Source organism: Anomaloglossus baeobatrachus, chromosome 2 (assembly GCF_048569485.1).
Source record: "Anomaloglossus baeobatrachus isolate aAnoBae1 chromosome 2, aAnoBae1.hap1, whole genome shotgun sequence".
In the NCBI taxonomy this organism is placed as follows: domain Eukaryota; kingdom Metazoa; phylum Chordata; class Amphibia; order Anura; family Aromobatidae; genus Anomaloglossus; species Anomaloglossus baeobatrachus.
In genome coordinates, this window is record NC_134354.1 from 420,121,233 (window position 1) to 420,140,319 (window position 19,087).

At 46.5% G+C, this 19,087-nt stretch overlaps 12 non-coding genes and 1 pseudogene across 12 annotated transcripts; all 13 read right to left on the bottom strand.

The window, feature by feature from the left end:
* Positions 1 to 95: 95 nt before the first annotated feature.
* Positions 96 to 286, bottom strand: LOC142292912 (U2 spliceosomal RNA). Its single transcript, XR_012750929.1, has one exon. It is a non-coding gene; the product is annotated as a U2 spliceosomal RNA (small nuclear RNA).
* Positions 287 to 1,689: 1,403 nt separating this feature from the next.
* Positions 1,690 to 1,880, bottom strand: LOC142292913 (U2 spliceosomal RNA). The gene has a single exon (XR_012750930.1). It is a non-coding gene; the product is annotated as a U2 spliceosomal RNA (small nuclear RNA).
* Positions 1,881 to 3,283: 1,403 nt separating this feature from the next.
* LOC142292914 (U2 spliceosomal RNA) lies at positions 3,284 to 3,474 on the bottom strand. Its single transcript, XR_012750931.1, has one exon. It is a non-coding gene; the product is annotated as a U2 spliceosomal RNA (small nuclear RNA).
* Positions 3,475 to 4,877: 1,403 nt separating this feature from the next.
* Positions 4,878 to 5,068, bottom strand: LOC142292915 (U2 spliceosomal RNA). Its single transcript, XR_012750932.1, has one exon. It is a non-coding gene; the product is annotated as a U2 spliceosomal RNA (small nuclear RNA).
* Positions 5,069 to 6,471: 1,403 nt separating this feature from the next.
* LOC142292916 (U2 spliceosomal RNA) lies at positions 6,472 to 6,662 on the bottom strand. The gene has a single exon (XR_012750933.1). It is a non-coding gene; the product is annotated as a U2 spliceosomal RNA (small nuclear RNA).
* A 1,403-nt stretch (positions 6,663 to 8,065) lies between these two features.
* On the bottom strand, positions 8,066 to 8,261 carry LOC142293223 (U2 spliceosomal RNA). The gene has a single exon (XR_012751207.1). It is a non-coding gene; the product is annotated as a U2 spliceosomal RNA (small nuclear RNA).
* Positions 8,262 to 8,958: 697 nt separating this feature from the next.
* On the bottom strand, positions 8,959 to 9,100 carry LOC142292726 (U2 spliceosomal RNA; annotated as a pseudogene).
* Positions 9,101 to 10,503: 1,403 nt separating this feature from the next.
* On the bottom strand, positions 10,504 to 10,694 carry LOC142292918 (U2 spliceosomal RNA). Its single transcript, XR_012750934.1, has one exon. It is a non-coding gene; the product is annotated as a U2 spliceosomal RNA (small nuclear RNA).
* Positions 10,695 to 12,097: 1,403 nt separating this feature from the next.
* LOC142292919 (U2 spliceosomal RNA) lies at positions 12,098 to 12,288 on the bottom strand. Its single transcript, XR_012750935.1, has one exon. It is a non-coding gene; the product is annotated as a U2 spliceosomal RNA (small nuclear RNA).
* A 1,403-nt stretch (positions 12,289 to 13,691) lies between these two features.
* LOC142292920 (U2 spliceosomal RNA) lies at positions 13,692 to 13,882 on the bottom strand. Its single transcript, XR_012750936.1, has one exon. It is a non-coding gene; the product is annotated as a U2 spliceosomal RNA (small nuclear RNA).
* Positions 13,883 to 15,279: 1,397 nt separating this feature from the next.
* On the bottom strand, positions 15,280 to 15,470 carry LOC142292921 (U2 spliceosomal RNA). The gene has a single exon (XR_012750937.1). It is a non-coding gene; the product is annotated as a U2 spliceosomal RNA (small nuclear RNA).
* Positions 15,471 to 16,873: 1,403 nt separating this feature from the next.
* LOC142292922 (U2 spliceosomal RNA) lies at positions 16,874 to 17,064 on the bottom strand. The gene has a single exon (XR_012750938.1). It is a non-coding gene; the product is annotated as a U2 spliceosomal RNA (small nuclear RNA).
* Positions 17,065 to 18,467: 1,403 nt separating this feature from the next.
* LOC142292923 (U2 spliceosomal RNA) lies at positions 18,468 to 18,658 on the bottom strand. Its single transcript, XR_012750939.1, has one exon. It is a non-coding gene; the product is annotated as a U2 spliceosomal RNA (small nuclear RNA).
* Between the last annotated feature and the right edge of the window lie 429 nt (positions 18,659 to 19,087).

A 19,087-nucleotide genomic window follows, 5' to 3' on the forward strand; every position in this document is an offset into this window, starting at 1 on the left:
AGGTGCATATGAAGACGTATGCTTTCTTCCAATTCATTAAATCGGGCTAATATGAATCAGGTGAATTGAGTTCTGCTTTTGGAAACTGGGTTAAGAAGGGGTGCACCGGTCCTGGAGGTACTGCAATACCAGGTCAATGCGTGGAGTGGACAGAGCAAGCTCTTTTTCCATCTCCCTGTTCTAAAAATCCATTTAATATATGGTCCCCAGATAGGGGACGTATCAGATATTAAACTGATAAGAACAGATACTACACTTGATCTTAGCCAAAAGGCCGAGAAGCGATAACCAGAATTGGTTTGGGCCTCGAGTGGCACCCTGGCCTATGCCGGACACATCTTAGGGAGAGAGAGTGAGGGGAGACAAACCCACACCTACAGAAGACATTTTGTCACCCAAGCCAACCCTTGAAAAGGCTGCTTTGCAGAGCAAAAACAAGAAGAATGGTGCGTTTTGCAGCCGCCGCCCACTGCAATGAATCTGAATAACTCCTCCTTTTGGGCGCAAGCAACTCCCCTCCCCCTTGCAGTCTTTCCAATTCATGATACATAAAGACGGACAGGACAGGTCGCCTGACTTCCCGTCACTGCCACCCTTTGCCATCCTTACCCGTAGAAAGCCCTTTCATCATCCCCAAACCCTAATCTTTTCCCTTTCCTTCCCAGCCCCCAAACCCTGCCCTCTGTACCCTTCTCACCACCCGCATCCCTTCTCCTATCATCCCCCTACCACCCGGGAAAAAAAAAAAAAAAAAAAAGCTTGCCCCCTCCTTCCACTAGCCCACCTCCCACCCAAAGAGAAACTTCTGCTGCGCAGCTAGCTTTCTAGGCAGCAGCGCTATTGTGATGTCAGCGGGGGGCATTGTGACAAGCCGCCAGTGTTCCGTCTCTTCATGTTGTGCACTGTTCAAACGGAAAATACATCAACAGGCAGACTACAGAAAAGCTTACTAACAAAGGTTAGAGAGGGGCTTTCTCAGAGGGCTTTTTACAGTTTGTCTATTCCCAATTAGCCGTTTAAGTATACTTAATGAAAGTACTAATTCTTTCATAGGCCGCCCATTCTTAGTATTTGACGTTCCTTATATTGCGGTATCAGGCTTCACAGCAGGTTGCAAATCATTCATCACCCATGACTGTCCCCAATTGTGCTCAGAAGCTAAATGTCTCTCATGACCTCTCTTTTAGAATGTCCAAGAGCAAGCAAACTCTTCCTCCAGGAGGGGGAGCCAACAGATCACTGAAGCCATCATCATTGCTCAAAGAAAACACCAAAAACCAATGCATGATAGGAATAAACAGGTAACTTTATTTGGAGTGGAAGCGGAGAGATCGCACCAGATGCCAATTCTAGATCTTATCACACCTGTGGTCACTGCAGCAGCAGGTGAATCCACTTTGTCCAAAAGGGATCTATTCCATTCAATTGCAAATGATCTAGATAAGACAGAGGACAAGATACTGCAGCACGGGACATAGCCGAGTTGGTCAGGTTGAGTGGTGATGAGTTTGCTATTTGGATGAATAAAGAAAGTAAAAAGTGTGAAAGATAAAAAACAAAAGGAGGAAGTGTGAAAAGTGAATGGGCCAAATTGAGGTGCATATGAAGACGTATGCTTTCTTCCAATTCATTAAATCGGGCTAATATGAATCAGGTGAATTGAGTTCTGCTTTTGGAAACTGGGTTAAGAAGGGGTGCACCGGTCCTGGAGGTACTGCAATACCAGGTCAATGCGTGGAGTGGACAGAGCAAGCTCTTTTTCCATCTCCCTGTTCTAAAAATCCATTTAATATATGGTCCCCAGATAGGGGACGTATCAGATATTAAACTGATAAGAACAGATACTACACTTGATCTTAGCCAAAAGGCCGAGAAGCGATAACCAGAATTGGTTTGGGCCTCGAGTGGCACCCTGGCCTATGCCGGACACATCTTAGGGAGAGAGAGTGAGGGGAGACAAACCCACACCTACAGAAGACATTTTGTCACCCAAGCCAACCCTTGAAAAGGCTGCTTTGCAGAGCAAAAACAAGAAGAATGGTGCGTTTTGCAGCCGCCGCCCACTGCAATGAATCTGAATAACTCCTCCTTTTGGGCGCAAGCAACTTCCCTCCCCCTTGCAGTCTTTCCAATTCATGATACATAAAGACGGACAGGACAGGTCGCCTGACTTCCCGTCACTGCCACCCTTTGCCATCCTTACCCGTAGAAAGCCCTTTCATCATCCCCAAACCCTAATCTTTTCCCTTTCCTTCCCAGCCCCCAAACCCTGCCCTCTGTACCCTTCTCACCACCCGCATCCCTTCTCCTATCATCCCCCTACCACCCGGGAAAAAAAAAAAAAAAAAAAAGCTTGCCCCCTCCTTCCACTAGCCCACCTCCCACCCAAAGAGAAACTTCTGCTGCGCAGCTAGCTTTCTAGGCAGCAGCGCTATTGTGATGTCAGCGGGGGGCATTGTGACAAGCCGCCAGTGTTCCGTCTCTTCATGTTGTGCACTGTTCAAACGGAAAATACATCAACAGGCAGACTACAGAAAAGCTTACTAACAAAGGTTAGAGAGGGGCTTTCTCAGAGGGCTTTTTACAGTTTGTCTATTCCCAATTAGCCGTTTAAGTATACTTAATGAAAGTACTAATTCTTTCATAGGCCGCCCATTCTTAGTATTTGACGTTCCTTATATTGCGGTATCAGGCTTCACAGCAGGTTGCAAATCATTCATCACCCATGACTGTCCCCAATTGTGCTCAGAAGCTAAATGTCTCTCATGACCTCTCTTTTAGAATGTCCAAGAGCAAGCAAACTCTTCCTCCAGGAGGGGGAGCCAACAGATCACTGAAGCCATCATCATTGCTCAAAGAAAACACCAAAAACCAATGCATGATAGGAATAAACAGGTAACTTTATTTGGAGTGGAAGCGGAGAGATCGCACCAGATGCCAATTCTAGATCTTATCACACCTGTGGTCACTGCAGCAGCAGGTGAATCCACTTTGTCCAAAAGGGATCTATTCCATTCAATTGCAAATGATCTAGATAAGACAGAGGACAAGATACTGCAGCACGGGACATAGCCGAGTTGGTCAGGTTGAGTGGTGATGAGTTTGCTATTTGGATGAATAAAGAAAGTAAAAAGTGTGAAAGATAAAAAACAAAAGGAGGAAGTGTGAAAAGTGAATGGGCCAAATTGAGGTGCATATGAAGACGTATGCTTTCTTCCAATTCATTAAATCGGGCTAATATGAATCAGGTGAATTGAGTTCTGCTTTTGGAAACTGGGTTAAGAAGGGGTGCACCGGTCCTGGAGGTACTGCAATACCAGGTCAATGCGTGGAGTGGACAGAGCAAGCTCTTTTTCCATCTCCCTGTTCTAAAAATCCATTTAATATATGGTCCCCAGATAGGGGACGTATCAGATATTAAACTGATAAGAACAGATACTACACTTGATCTTAGCCAAAAGGCCGAGAAGCGATAACCAGAATTGGTTTGGGCCTCGAGTGGCACCCTGGCCTATGCCGGACACATCTTAGGGAGAGAGAGTGAGGGGAGACAAACCCACACCTACAGAAGACATTTTGTCACCCAAGCCAACCCTTGAAAAGGCTGCTTTGCAGAGCAAAAACAAGAAGAATGGTGCGTTTTGCAGCCGCCGCCCACTGCAATGAATCTGAATAACTCCTCCTTTTGGGCGCAAGCAACTCCCCTCCCCCTTGCAGTCTTTCCAATTCATGATACATAAAGACGGACAGGACAGGTCGCCTGACTTCCCGTCACTGCCACCCTTTGCCATCCTTACCCGTAGAAAGCCCTTTCATCATCCCCAAACCCTAATCTTTTCCCTTTCCTTCCCAGCCCCCAAACCCTGCCCTCTGTACCCTTCTCACCACCCGCATCCCTTCTCCTATCATCCCCCTACCACCCGGGAAAAAAAAAAAAAAAAAAAAGCTTGCCCCCTCCTTTCACTAGCCCACCTCCCACCCAAAGAGAAACTTCTGCTGCGCAGCTAGCTTTCTAGGCAGCAGCGCTATTGTGATGTCAGCGGGGGGCATTGTGACAAGCCGCCAGTGTTCCGTCTCTTCATGTTGTGCACTGTTCAAACGGAAAATACATCAACAGGCAGACTACAGAAAAGCTTACTAACAAAGGTTAGAGAGGGGCTTTCTCAGAGGGCTTTTTACAGTTTGTCTATTCCCAATTAGCCGTTTAAGTATACTTAATGAAAGTACTAATTCTTTCATAGGCCGCCCATTCTTAGTATTTGACGTTCCTTATATTGCGGTATCAGGCTTCACAGCAGGTTGCAAATCATTCATCACCCATGACTGTCCCCAATTGTGCTCAGAAGCTAAATGTCTCTCATGACCTCTCTTTTAGAATGTCCAAGAGCAAGCAAACTCTTCCTCCAGGAGGGGGAGCCAACAGATCACTGAAGCCATCATCATTGCTCAAAGAAAACACCAAAAACCAATGCATGATAGGAATAAACAGGTAACTTTATTTGGAGTGGAAGCGGAGAGATCGCACCAGATGCCAATTCTAGATCTTATCACACCTGTGGTCACTGCAGCAGCAGGTGAATCCACTTTGTCCAAAAGGGATCTATTCCATTCAATTGCAAATGATCTAGATAAGACAGAGGACAAGATACTGCAGCACGGGACATAGCCGAGTTGGTCAGGTTGAGTGGTGATGAGTTTGCTATTTGGATGAATAAAGAAAGTAAAAAGTGTGAAAGATAAAAAACAAAAGGAGGAAGTGTGAAAAGTGAATGGGCCAAATTGAGGTGCATATGAAGACGTATGCTTTCTTCCAATTCATTAAATCGGGCTAATATGAATCAGGTGAATTGAGTTCTGCTTTTGGAAACTGGGTTAAGAAGGGGTGCACCGGTCCTGGAGGTACTGCAATACCAGGTCAATGCGTGGAGTGGACAGAGCAAGCTCTTTTTCCATCTCCCTGTTCTAAAAATCCATTTAATATATGGTCCCCAGATAGGGGACGTATCAGATATTAAACTGATAAGAACAGATACTACACTTGATCTTAGCCAAAAGGCCGAGAAGCGATAACCAGAATTGGTTTGGGCCTCGAGTGGCACCCTGGCCTATGCCGGACACATCTTAGGGAGAGAGAGTGAGGGGAGACAAACCCACACCTACAGAAGACATTTTGTCACCCAAGCCAACCCTTGAAAAGGCTGCTTTGCAGAGCAAAAACAAGAAGAATGGTGCGTTTTGCAGCCGCCGCCCACTGCAATGAATCTGAATAACTCCTCCTTTTGGGCGCAAGCAACTCCCCTCCCCCTTGCAGTCTTTCCAATTCATGATACATAAAGACGGACAGGACAGGTCGCCTGACTTCCCGTCACTGCCACCCTTTGCCATCCTTACCCGTAGAAAGCCCTTTCATCATCCCCAAACCCTAATCTTTTCCCTTTCCTTCCCAGCCCCCAAACCCTGCCCTCTGTACCCTTCTCACCACCCGCATCCCTTCTCCTATCATCCCCCTACCACCCGGGAAAAAAAAAAAAAAAAAAAAGCTTGCCCCCTCCTTCCACTAGCCCACCTCCCACCCAAAGAGAAACTTCTGCTGCGCAGCTAGCTTTCTAGGCAGCAGCGCTATTGTGATGTCAGCGGGGGGCATTGTGACAAGCCGCCAGTGTTCCGTCTCTTCATGTTGTGCACTGTTCAAACGGAAAATACATCAACAGGCAGACTACAGAAAAGCTTACTAACAAAGGTTAGAGAGGGGCTTTCTCAGAGGGCTTTTTACAGTTTGTCTATTCCCAATTAGCCGTTTAAGTATACTTAATGAAAGTACTAATTCTTTCATAGGCCGCCCATTCTTAGTATTTGACGTTCCTTATATTGCGGTATCAGGCTTCACAGCAGGTTGCAAATCATTCATCACCCATGACTGTCCCCAATTGTGCTCAGAAGCTAAATGTCTCTCATGACCTCTCTTTTAGAATGTCCAAGAGCAAGCAAACTCTTCCTCCAGGAGGGGGAGCCAACAGATCACTGAAGCCATCATCATTGCTCAAAGAAAACACCAAAAACCAATGCATGATAGGAATAAACAGGTAACTTTATTTGGAGTGGAAGCGGAGAGATCGCACCAGATGCCAATTCTAGATCTTATCACACCTGTGGTCACTGCAGCAGCAGGTGAATCCACTTTGTCCAAAAGGGATCTATTCCATTCAATTGCAAATGATCTAGATAAGACAGAGGACAAGATACTGCAGCACGGGACATAGCCGAGTTGGTCAGGTTGAGTGGTGATGAGTTTGCTATTTGGATGAATAAAGAAAGTAAAAAGTGTGAAAGATAAAAAACAAAAGGAGGAAGTGTGAAAAGTGAATGGGCCAAATTGAGGTGCATATGAAGACGTATGCTTTCTTCCAATTCATTAAATCGGGCTAATATGAATCAGGTGAATTGAGTTCTGCTTTTGGAAACTGGGTTAAGAAGGGGTGCACCGGTCCTGGAGGTACTGCAATACCAGGTCAATGCGTGGAGTGGACAGAGCAAGCTCTTTTTCCATCTCCCTGTTCTAAAAATCCATTTAATATATGGTCCCCAGATAGGGGACGTATCAGATATTAAACTGATAAGAACAGATACTACACTTGATCTTAGCCAAAAGGCCGAGAAGCGATAACCAGAATTGGTTTGGGCCTCGAGTGGCACCCTGGCCTATGCCGGACACATCTTAGGGAGAGAGAGTGAGGGGAGACAAACCCACACCTACAGAAGACATTTTGTCACCCAAGCCAACCCTTGAAAAGGCTGCTTTGCAGAGCAAAAACAAGAAGAATGGTGCGTTTTGCAGCCGCCGCCCACTGCAATGAATCTGAATAACTCCTCCTTTTGGGCGCAAGCAACTCCCCTCCCCCTTGCAGTCTTTCCAATTCATGATACATAAAGACGGACAGGACAGGTCGCCTGACTTCCCGTCACTGCCACCCTTTGCCATCCTTACCCGTAGAAAGCCCTTTCATCATCCCCAAACCCTAATCTTTTCCCTTTCCTTCCCAGCCCCCAAACCCTGCCCTCTGTACCCTTCTCACCACCCGCATCCCTTCTCCTATCATCCCCCTACCACCCGGGAAAAAAAAAAAAAAAAAAAAGCTTGCCCCCTCCTTCCACTAGCCCACCTCCCACCCAAAGAGAAACTTCTGCTGCGCAGCTAGCTTTCTAGGCAGCAGCGCTATTGTGATGTCAGCGGGGGGCATTGTGACAAGCCGCCAGTGTTCCGTCTCTTCATGTTGTGCACTGTTCAAACGGAAAATACATCAACAGGCAGACTACAGAAAAGCTTACTAACAAAGGTTAGAGAGGGGCTTTCTCAGAGGGCTTTTTACAGTTTGTCTATTCCCAATTAGCCGTTTAAGTATACTTAATGAAAGTACTAATTCTTTCATAGGCCGCCCATTCTTAGTATTTGACGTTCCTTATATTGCGGTATCAGGCTTCACAGCAGGTTGCAAATCATTCATCACCCATGACTGTCCCCAATTGTGCTCAGAAGCTAAATGTCTCTCATGACCTCTCTTTTAGAATGTCCAAGAGCAAGCAAACTCTTCCTCCAGGAGGGGGAGCCAACAGATCACTGAAGCCATCATCATTGCTCAAAGAAAACACCAAAAACCAATGCATGATAGGAATAAACAGGTAACTTTATTTGGAGTGGAAGCGGAGAGATCGCACCAGATGCCAATTCTAGATCTTATCACACCTGTGGTCACTGCAGCAGCAGGTGAATCCACTTTGTCCAAAAGGGATCTATTCCATTCAATTGCAAATGATCTAGATAAGACAGAGGACAAGATACTGCAGCACGGGACATAGCCGAGTTGGTCAGGTTGAGTGGTGATGAGTTTGCTATTTGGATGAATAAAGAAAGTAAAAAGTGTGAAAGATAAAAAACAAAAGGAGGAAGTGTGAAAAGTGAATGGGCCAAATTGAGGTGCATATGAAGACGTATGCTTTCTTCCAATTCATTAAATCGGGCTAATATGAATCAGGTGAATTGAGTTCTGCTTTTGGAAACTGGGTTAAGAAGGGGTGCACCGGTCCTGGAGGTACTGCAATACCAGGTCAATGCGTGGAGTGGACAGAGCAAGCTCTTTTTCCATCTCCCTGTTCTAAAAATCCATTTAATATATGGTCCCCAGATAGGGGACGTATCAGATATTAAACTGATAAGAACAGATTTTTGATTTAATGAAGCTTTCCAAAGCACCGCAAAAATGCATGACCGAAGTCACACCAAAAACAGTGCAAAGGCTAGGATTCGTGTGGACCCCTCCGTGAGAAGAGGATCCCCAAAAATCAACCCCGTCCCTCCGAGCCAGAAGGCCACAGCAAGGGTCAGGGATCTTCGGTGCTCCCCCAAGCCAAAGCCTGGTTGAGCCTTGTTGTTGCTCCCAGCGTCCACCGAGGCATCTTACCCAAGTGGAGTAGGGAGCTACTAGTCGTTGGTTTCGCAGCCGAGACTGCCCGGACCGTCAACCGGTGTTGGTTTCTCAGCCCAAGGCTGACCGGACCTCCAACCGGGTGTTGGTTTCTCAGCCCAAGGCTGACCGGACCTCCAACCGGGTGTTGGTTTCTCAGCCCAAGGCTAACCGGACCTCCAACCGGGTGTTGGTTTCTCAGCCAAAGCTGACCCGGACCTCCAACCGGGTGTTGGTTTCTCAGCCCAAAGCTGACCGGACCTCCGACCGGGATTATAAAAATTTCCCTTCTTAGCCAGAAGGCCGGGATAGGGCAATATGCTTGGAAAGTATGAATAGGCAAGGCGCGGCGTGCGACAGAGTCTGAGGCTTACCAGGGTCCCAACCTAGCAAGTTCAGACTCCCTCCAGGGTGTCCATTCCTGGGGCACATTGAACCATAACCCTCACACTTACTCAGTCTAATAGCCTCGATCCTGGTAGGGCCATGGTTTCCTCTAGATGGATATACTATCCTCCCAAAGTACTAACAAGTGCAACCTTCCAGTGTGCATTGCATCATTGTACTAAGGTGGCCGGAGCCTTAAACCACCTTTTCGAAAGATACTACACTTGATCTTAGCCAAAAGGCCGAGAAGCGATAACCAGAATTGGTTTGGGCCTCGAGTGGCACCCTGGCCTATGCCGGACACATCTTAGGGAGAGAGAGTGAGGGGAGACAAACCCACACTTACAGAAGACATTTTGTCACCCAAGCCAACCCTTGAAAAGGCTGCTTTGCAGAGCAAAAACAAGAAGAATGGTGCGTTTTGCAGCCGCCGCCCACTGCAATGAATCTGAATAACTCCTCCTTTTGGGCGCAAGCAACTTCCCTCCCCCTTGCAGTCTTTCCAATTCATGATACATAAAGACGGACAGGACAGGTCGCCTGACTTCCCGTCACTGCCACCCTTTGCCATCCTTACCCGTAGAAAGCCCTTTCATCATCCCCAAACCCTAATCTTTTCCCTTTCCTTCCCAGCCCCCAAACCCTGCCCTCTGTACCCTTCTCACCACCCGCATCCCTTCTCCTATCATCCCCCTACCACCCGGGAAAAAAAAAAAAAAAAAAAAGCTTGCCCCCTCCTTCCACTAGCCCACCTCCCACCCAAAGAGAAACTTCTGCTGCGCAGCTAGCTTTCTAGGCAGCAGCGCTATTGTGATGTCAGCGGGGGGCATTGTGACAAGCCGCCAGTGTTCCGTCTCTTCATGTTGTGCACTGTTCAAACGGAAAATACATCAACAGGCAGACTACAGAAAAGCTTACTAACAAAGGTTAGAGAGGGGCTTTCTCAGAGGGCTTTTTACAGTTTGTCTATTCCCAATTAGCCGTTTAAGTATACTTAATGAAAGTACTAATTCTTTCATAGGCCGCCCATTCTTAGTATTTGACGTTCCTTATATTGCGGTATCAGGCTTCACAGCAGGTTGCAAATCATTCATCACCCATGACTGTCCCCAATTGTGCTCAGAAGCTAAATGTCTCTCATGACCTCTCTTTTAGAATGTCCAAGAGCAAGCAAACTCTTCCTCCAGGAGGGGGAGCCAACAGATCACTGAAGCCATCATCATTGCTCAAAGAAAACACCAAAAACCAATGCATGATAGGAATAAACAGGTAACTTTATTTGGAGTGGAAGCGGAGAGATCGCACCAGATGCCAATTCTAGATCTTATCACACCTGTGGTCACTGCAGCAGCAGGTGAATCCACTTTGTCCAAAAGGGATCTATTCCATTCAATTGCAAATGATCTAGATAAGACAGAGGACAAGATACTGCAGCACGGGACATAGCCGAGTTGGTCAGGTTGAGTGGTGATGAGTTTGCTATTTGGATGAATAAAGAAAGCAAAAAGTGTGAAAGATAAAAAACAAAAGGAGGAAGTGTGAAAAGTGAATGGGCCAAATTGAGGTGCATATGAAGACGTATGCTTTCTTCCAATTCATTAAATCGGGCTAATATGAATCAGGTGAATTGAGTTCTGCTTTTGGAAACTGGGTTAAGAAGGGGTGCACCGGTCCTGGAGGTACTGCAATACCAGGTCAATGCGTGGAGTGGACAGAGCAAGCTCTTTTTCCATCTCCCTGTTCTAAAAATCCATTTAATATATGGTCCCCAGATAGGGGACGTATCAGATATTAAACTGATAAGAACAGATACTACACTTGATCTTAGCCAAAAGGCCGAGAAGCGATAACCAGAATTGGTTTGGGCCTCGAGTGGCACCCTGGCCTATGCCGGACACATCTTAGGGAGAGAGAGTGAGGGGAGACAAACCCACACCTACAGAAGACATTTTGTCACCCAAGCCAACCCTTGAAAAGGCTGCTTTGCAGAGCAAAAACAAGAAGAATGGTGCGTTTTGCAGCCGCCGCCCACTGCAATGAATCTGAATAACTCCTCCTTTTGGGCGCAAGCAACTCCCCTCCCCCTTGCAGTCTTTCCAATTCATGATACATAAAGACGGACAGGACAGGTCGCCTGACTTCCCGTCACTGCCACCCTTTGCCATCCTTACCCGTAGAAAGCCCTTTCATCATCCCCAAACCCTAATCTTTTCCCTTTCCTTCCCAGCCCCCAAACCCTGCCCTCTGTACCCTTCTCACCACCCGCATCCCTTCTCCTATCATCCCCCTACCACCCGGGAAAAAAAAAAAAAAAAAAAAACTTGCCCCCTCCTTCCACTAGCCCACCTCCCACCCAAAGAGAAACTTCTGCTGCGCAGCTAGCTTTCTAGGCAGCAGCGCTATTGTGATGTCAGCGGGGGGCATTGTGACAAGCCGCCAGTGTTCCGTCTCTTCATGTTGTGCACTGTTCAAACGGAAAATACATCAACAGGCAGACTACAGAAAAGCTTACTAACAAAGGTTAGAGAGGGGCTTTCTCAGAGGGCTTTTTACAGTTTGTCTATTCCCAATTAGCCGTTTAAGTATACTTAATGAAAGTACTAATTCTTTCATAGGCCGCCCATTCTTAGTATTTGACGTTCCTTATATTGCGGTATCAGGCTTCACAGCAGGTTGCAAATCATTCATCACCCATGACTGTCCCCAATTGTGCTCAGAAGCTAAATGTCTCTCATGACCTCTCTTTTAGAATGTCCAAGAGCAAGCAAACTCTTCCTCCAGGAGGGGGAGCCAACAGATCACTGAAGCCATCATCATTGCTCAAAGAAAACACCAAAAACCAATGCATGATAGGAATAAACAGGTAACTTTATTTGGAGTGGAAGCGGAGAGATCGCACCAGATGCCAATTCTAGATCTTATCACACCTGTGGTCACTGCAGCAGCAGGTGAATCCACTTTGTCCAAAAGGGATCTATTCCATTCAATTGCAAATGATCTAGATAAGACAGAGGACAAGATACTGCAGCACGGGACATAGCCGAGTTGGTCAGGTTGAGTGGTGATGAGTTTGCTATTTGGATGAATAAAGAAAGCAAAAAGTGTGAAAGATAAAAAACAAAAGGAGGAAGTGTGAAAAGTGAATGGGCCAAATTGAGGTGCATATGAAGACGTATGCTTTCTTCCAATTCATTAAATCGGGCTAATATGAATCAGGTGAATTGAGTTCTGCTTTTGGAAACTGGGTTAAGAAGGGGTGCACCGGTCCTGGAGGTACTGCAATACCAGGTCAATGCGTGGAGTGGACAGAGCAAGCTCTTTTTCCATCTCCCTGTTCTAAAAATCCATTTAATATATGGTCCCCAGATAGGGGACGTATCAGATATTAAACTGATAAGAACAGATACTACACTTGATCTTAGCCAAAAGGCCGAGAAGCGATAACCAGAATTGGTTTGGGCCTCGAGTGGCACCCTGGCCTATGCCGGACACATCTTAGGGAGAGAGAGTGAGGGGAGACAAACCCACACCTACAGAAGACATTTTGTCACCCAAGCCAACCCTTGAAAAGGCTGCTTTGCAGAGCAAAAACAAGAAGAATGGTGCGTTTTGCAGCCGCCGCCCACTGCAATGAATCTGAATAACTCCTCCTTTTGGGCGCAAGCAACTCCCCTCCCCCTTGCAGTCTTTCCAATTCATGATACATAAAGACGGACAGGACAGGTCGCCTGACTTCCCGTCACTGCCACCCTTTGCCATCCTTACCCGTAGAAAGCCCTTTCATCATCCCCAAACCCTAATCTTTTCCCTTTCCTTCCCAGCCCCCAAACCCTGCCCTCTGTACCCTTCTCACCACCCGCATCCCTTCTCCTATCATCCCCCTACCACCCGGGAAAAAAAAAAAAAAAAAAAAACTTGCCCCCTCCTTCCACTAGCCCACCTCCCACCCAAAGAGAAACTTCTGCTGCGCAGCTAGCTTTCTAGGCAGCAGCGCTATTGTGATGTCAGCGGGGGGCATTGTGACAAGCCGCCAGTGTTCCGTCTCTTCATGTTGTGCACTGTTCAAACGGAAAATACATCAACAGGCAGACTACAGAAAAGCTTACTAACAAAGGTTAGAGAGGGGCTTTCTCAGAGGGCTTTTTACAGTTTGTCTATTCCCAATTAGCCGTTTAAGTATACTTAATGAAAGTACTAATTCTTTCATAGGCCGCCCATTCTTAGTATTTGACGTTCCTTATATTGCGGTATCAGGCTTCACAGCAGGTTGCAAATCATTCATCACCCATGACTGTCCCCAATTGTGCTCAGAAGCTAAATGTCTCTCATGACCTCTCTTTTAGAATGTCCAAGAGCAAGCAAACTCTTCCTCCAGGAGGGGGAGCCAACAGATCACTGAAGCCATCATCATTGCTCAAAGAAAACACCAAAAACCAATGCATGATAGGAATAAACAGGTAACTTTATTTGGAGTGGAAGCGGAGAGATCGCACCAGATGCCAATTCTAGATCTTATCACACCTGTGGTCACTGCAGCAGCAGGTGAATCCACTTTGTCCAAAAGGGATCTATTCCATTCAATTGCAAATGATCTAGATAAGACAGAGGACAAGATACTGCAGCACGGGACATAGCCGAGTTGGTCAGGTTGAGTGGTGATGAGTTTGCTATTTGGATGAATAAAGAAAGTAAAAAGTGTGAAAGATAAAAAACAAAAGGAGGAAGTGTGAAAAGTGAATGGGCCAAATTGAGGTGCATATGAAGACGTATGCTTTCTTCCAATTCATTAAATCGGGCTAATATGAATCAGGTGAATTGAGTTCTGCTTTTGGAAACTGGGTTAAGAAGGGGTGCACCGGTCCTGGAGGTACTGCAATACCAGGTCAATGCGTGGAGTGGACAGAGCAAGCTCTTTTTCCATCTCCCTGTTCTAAAAATCCATTTAATATATGGTCCCCAGATAGGGGACGTATCAGATATTAAACTGATAAGAACAGATACTACACTTGATCTTAGCCAAAAGGCCGAGAAGCGATAACCAGAATTGGTTTGGGCCTCGAGTGGCACCCTGGCCTATGCCGGACACATCTTAGGGAGAGAGAGTGAGGGGAGACAAACCCACACCTACAGAAGACATTTTGTCACCCAAGCCAACCCTTGAAAAGGCTGCTTTGCAGAGCAAAAACAAGAAGAATGGTGCGTTTTGCAGCCGCCGCCCACTGCAATGAATCTGAATAACTCCTCCTTTTGGGCGCAAGCAACTCCCCTCCCCCTTGCAGTCTTTCCAATTCATGATACATAAAGACGGACAGGACAGGTCGCCTGACTTCCCGTCACTGCCACCCTTTGCCATCCTTACCCGTAGAAAGCCCTTTCATCATCCCCAAACCCTAATCTTTTCCCTTTCCTTCCCAGCCCCCAAACCCTGCCCTCTGTACCCTTCTCACCACCCGCATCCCTTCTCCTATCATCCCCCTACCACCCGGGAAAAAAAAAAAAAAGCTTGCCCCCTCCTTCCACTAGCCCACCTCCCACCCAAAGAGAAACTTCTGCTGCGCAGCTAGCTTTCTAGGCAGCAGCGCTATTGTGATGTCAGCGGGGGGCATTGTGACAAGCCGCCAGTGTTCCGTCTCTTCATGTTGTGCACTGTTCAAACGGAAAATACATCAACAGGCAGACTACAGAAAAGCTTACTAACAAAGGTTAGAGAGGGGCTTTCTCAGAGGGCTTTTTACAGTTTGTCTATTCCCAATTAGCCGTTTAAGTATACTTAATGAAAGTACTAATTCTTTCATAGGCCGCCCATTCTTAGTATTTGACGTTCCTTATATTGCGGTATCAGGCTTCACAGCAGGTTGCAAATCATTCATCACCCATGACTGTCCCCAATTGTGCTCAGAAGCTAAATGTCTCTCATGACCTCTCTTTTAGAATGTCCAAGAGCAAGCAAACTCTTCCTCCAGGAGGGGGAGCCAACAGATCACTGAAGCCATCATCATTGCTCAAAGAAAACACCAAAAACCAATGCATGATAGGAATAAACAGGTAACTTTATTTGGAGTGGAAGCGGAGAAATCGCACCAGATGCCAATTCTAGATCTTATCACACCTGTGGTCACTGCAGCAGCAGGTGAATCCACTTTGTCCAAAAGGGATCTATTCCATTCAATTGCAAATGATCTAGATAAGACAGAGGACAAGATACTGCAGCACGGGACATAGCCGAGTTGGTCAGGTTGAGTGGTGATGAGTTTGCTATTTGGATGAATAAAGAAAGTAAAAAGTGTGAAAGATAAAAAACAAAAGGAGGAAGTGTGAAAAGTGAATGGGCCAAATTGAGGTGCATATGAAGACGTATGCTTTCTTCCAATTCATTAAATCGGGCTAATATGAATCAGGTGAATTGAGTTCTGCTTTTGGAAACTGGGTTAAGAAGGGGTGCACCGGTCCTGGAGGTACTGCAATACCAGGTCAATGCGTGGAGTGGACAGAGCAAGCTCTTTTTCCATCTCCCTGTTCTAAAAATCCATTTAATATATGGTCCCCAGATAGGGGACGTATCAGATATTAAACTGATAAGAACAGATACTACACTTGATCTTAGCCAAAAGGCCGAGAAGCGATAACCAGAATTGGTTTGGGCCTCGAGTGGCACCCTGGCCTATGCCGGACACATCTTAGGGAGAGAGAGTGAGGGGAGACAAACCCACACCTACAGAAGACATTTTGTCACCCAAGCCAACCCTTGAAAAGGCTGCTTTGCAGAGCAAAAACAAGAAGAATGGTGCGTTTTGCAGCCGCCGCCCACTGCAATGAATCTGAATAACTCCTCCTTTTGGGCGCAAGCAACTCCCCTCCCCCTTGCAGTCTTTCCAATTCATGATACATAAAGACGGACAGGACAGGTCGCCTGACTTCCCGTCACTGCCACCCTTTGCCATCCTTACCCGTAGAAAGCCCTTTCATCATCCCCAAACCCTAATCTTTTCCCTTTCCTTCCCAGCCCCCAAACCCTGCCCTCTGTACCCTTCTCACCACCCGCATCCCTTCTCCTATCATCCCCCTACCACCCGGGAAAAAAAAAAAAAAAAAAAAGCTTGCCCCCTCCTTCCACTAGCCCACCTCCCACCCAAAGAGAAACTTCTGCTGCGCAGCTAGCTTTCTAGGCAGCAGCGCTATTGTGATGTCAGCGGGGGGCATTGTGACAAGCCGCCAGTGTTCCGTCTCTTCATGTTGTGCACTGTTCAAACGGAAAATACATCAACAGGCAGACTACAGAAAAGCTTACTAACAAAGGTTAGAGAGGGGCTTTCTCAGAGGGCTTTTTACAGTTTGTCTATTCCCAATTAGCCGTTTAAGTATACTTAATGAAAGTACTAATTCTTTCATAGGCCGCCCATTCTTAGTATTTGACGTTCCTTATATTGCGGTATCAGGCTTCACAGCAGGTTGCAAATCATTCATCACCCATGACTGTCCCCAATTGTGCTCAGAAGCTAAATGTCTCTCATGACCTCTCTTTTAGAATGTCCAAGAGCAAGCAAACTCTTCCTCCAGGAGGGGGAGCCAACAGATCACTGAAGCCATCATCATTGCTCAAAGAAAACACCAAAAACCAATGCATGATAGGAATAAACAGGTAACTTTATTTGGAGTGGAAGCGGAGAGATCGCACCAGATGCCAATTCTAGATCTTATCACACCTGTGGTCACTGCAGCAGCAGGTGAATCCACTTTGTCCAAAAGGGATCTATTCCATTCAATTGCAAATGATCTAGATAAGACAGAGGACAAGATACTGCAGCACGGGACATAGCCGAGTTGGTCAGGTTGAGTGGTGATGAGTTTGCTATTTGGATGAATAAAGAAAGTAAAAAGTGTGAAAGATAAAAAACAAAAGGAGGAAGTGTGAAAAGTGAATGGGCCAAATTGAGGTGCATATGAAGACGTATGCTTTCTTCCAATTCATTAAATCGGGCTAATATGAATCAGGTGAATTGAGTTCTGCTTTTGGAAACTGGGTTAAGAAGGGGTGCACCGGTCCTGGAGGTACTGCAATACCAGGTCAATGCGTGGAGTGGACAGAGCAAGCTCTTTTTCCATCTCCCTGTTCTAAAAATCCATTTAATATATGGTCCCCAGATAGGGGACGTATCAGATATTAAACTGATAAGAACAGATACTACACTTGATCTTAGCCAAAAGGCCGAGAAGCGATAACCAGAATTGGTTTGGGCCTCGAGTGGCACCCTGGCCTATGCCGGACACATCTTAGGGAGAGAGAGTGAGGGGAGACAAACCCACACCTACAGAAGACATTTTGTCACCCAAGCCAACCCTTGAAAAGGCTGCTTTGCAGAGCAAAAACAAGAAGAATGGTGCGTTTTGCAGCCGCCGCCCACTGCAATGAATCTGAATAACTCCTCCTTTTGGGCGCAAGCAACTCCCCTCCCCCTTGCAGTCTTTCCAATTCATGATACATAAAGACGGACAGGACAGGTCGCCTGACTTCCCGTCACTGCCACCCTTTGCCATCCTTACCCGTAGAAAGCCCTTTCATCATCCCCAAACCCTAATCTTTTCCCTTTCCTTCCCAGCCCCCAAACCCTGCCCTCTGTACCCTTCTCACCACCCGCATCCCTTCTCCTATCATCCCCCTACCACCCGGGAAAAAAAAAAAAAAAAAAAAGCTTGCCCCCTCCTTCCACTAGCCCACCTCCCACCCAAAGAGAAACTTCTGCTGCGCAGCTAGCTTTCTAGGCAGCAGCGCTATTGTGATGTCAGCGGGGGGCATTGTGACAAGCCGCCAGTGTTCCGTCTCTTCATGTTGTGCACTGTTCAAACGGAAAATACATCAACAGGCAGACTACAGAAAAGCTTACTAACAAAGGTTAGAGAGGGGCTTTCTCAGAGGGCTTTTTACAGTTTGTCTATTCCCAATTAGCCGTTTAAGTATACTTAATGAAAGTACTAATTCTTTCATAGGCCGCCCATTCTTAGTATTTGACGTTCCTTATATTGCGGTATCAGGCTTCACAGCAGGTTGCAAATCATTCATCACCCATGACTGTCCCCAATTGTGCTCAGAAGCTAAATGTCTCTCATGACCTCTCTTTTAGAATGTCCAAGAGCAAGCAAACTCTTCCTCCAGGAGGGGGAGCCAACAGATCACTGAAGCCATCATCATTGCTCAAAGAAAACACCAAAAACCAATGCATGATAGGAATAAACAGGTAACTTTATTTGGAGTGGAAGCGGAGAGATCGCACCAGATGCCAATTCTAGATCTTATCACACCTGTGGTCACTGCAGCAGCAGGTGAATCCACTTTGTCCAAAAGGGATCTATTCCATTCAATTGCAAATGATCTAGATAAGACAGAGGACAAGATACTGCAGCACGGGACATAGCCGAGTTGGTCAGGTTGAGTGGTGATGAGTTTGCTATTTGGATGAATAAAGAAAGTAAAAAGTGTGAAAGATAAAAAACAAAAGGAGGAAGTGTGAAAAGTGAATGGGCCAAATTGAGGTGCATATGAAGACGTATGCTTTCTTCCAATTCATTAAATCGGGCTAATATGAATCAGGTGAATTGAGTTCTGCTTTTGGAAACTGGGTTAAGAAGGGGTGCACCGGTCCTGGAGGTACTGCAATACCAGGTCAATGCGTGGAGTGGACAGAGCAAGCTCTTTTTCCATCTCCCTGTTCTAAAAATCCATTTAATATATGGTCCCCAGATAGGGGACGTATCAGATATTAAACTGATAAGAACAGATACTACACTTGATCTTAGCCAAAAGGCCGAGAAGCGATAACCAGAATTGGTTTGGGCCTCGAGTGGCACCCTGGCCTATGCCGGACACATCTTAGGGAGAGAGAGTGAGGGGAGACAAACCCACACCTACAGAAGACATTTTGTCACCCAAGCCAACCCTTGAAAAGGCTGCTTTGCAGAGCAAAAACAAGAAGAATGGTGCGTTTTGCAGCCGCCGCCCACTGCAATGAATCTGAATAACTCCTCCTTTTGGGCGCAAGCAACTCCCCTCCCCCTTGCAGTCTTTCCAATTCATGATACATAAAGACGGACAGGACAGGTCGCCTGACTTCCCGTCACTGCCACCCTTTGCCATCCTTACCCGTAGAAAGCCCTTTCATCATCCCCAAACCCTAATCTTTTCCCTTTCCTTCCCAGCCCCCAAACCCTGCCCTCTGTACCCTTCTCACCACCCGCATCCCTTCTCC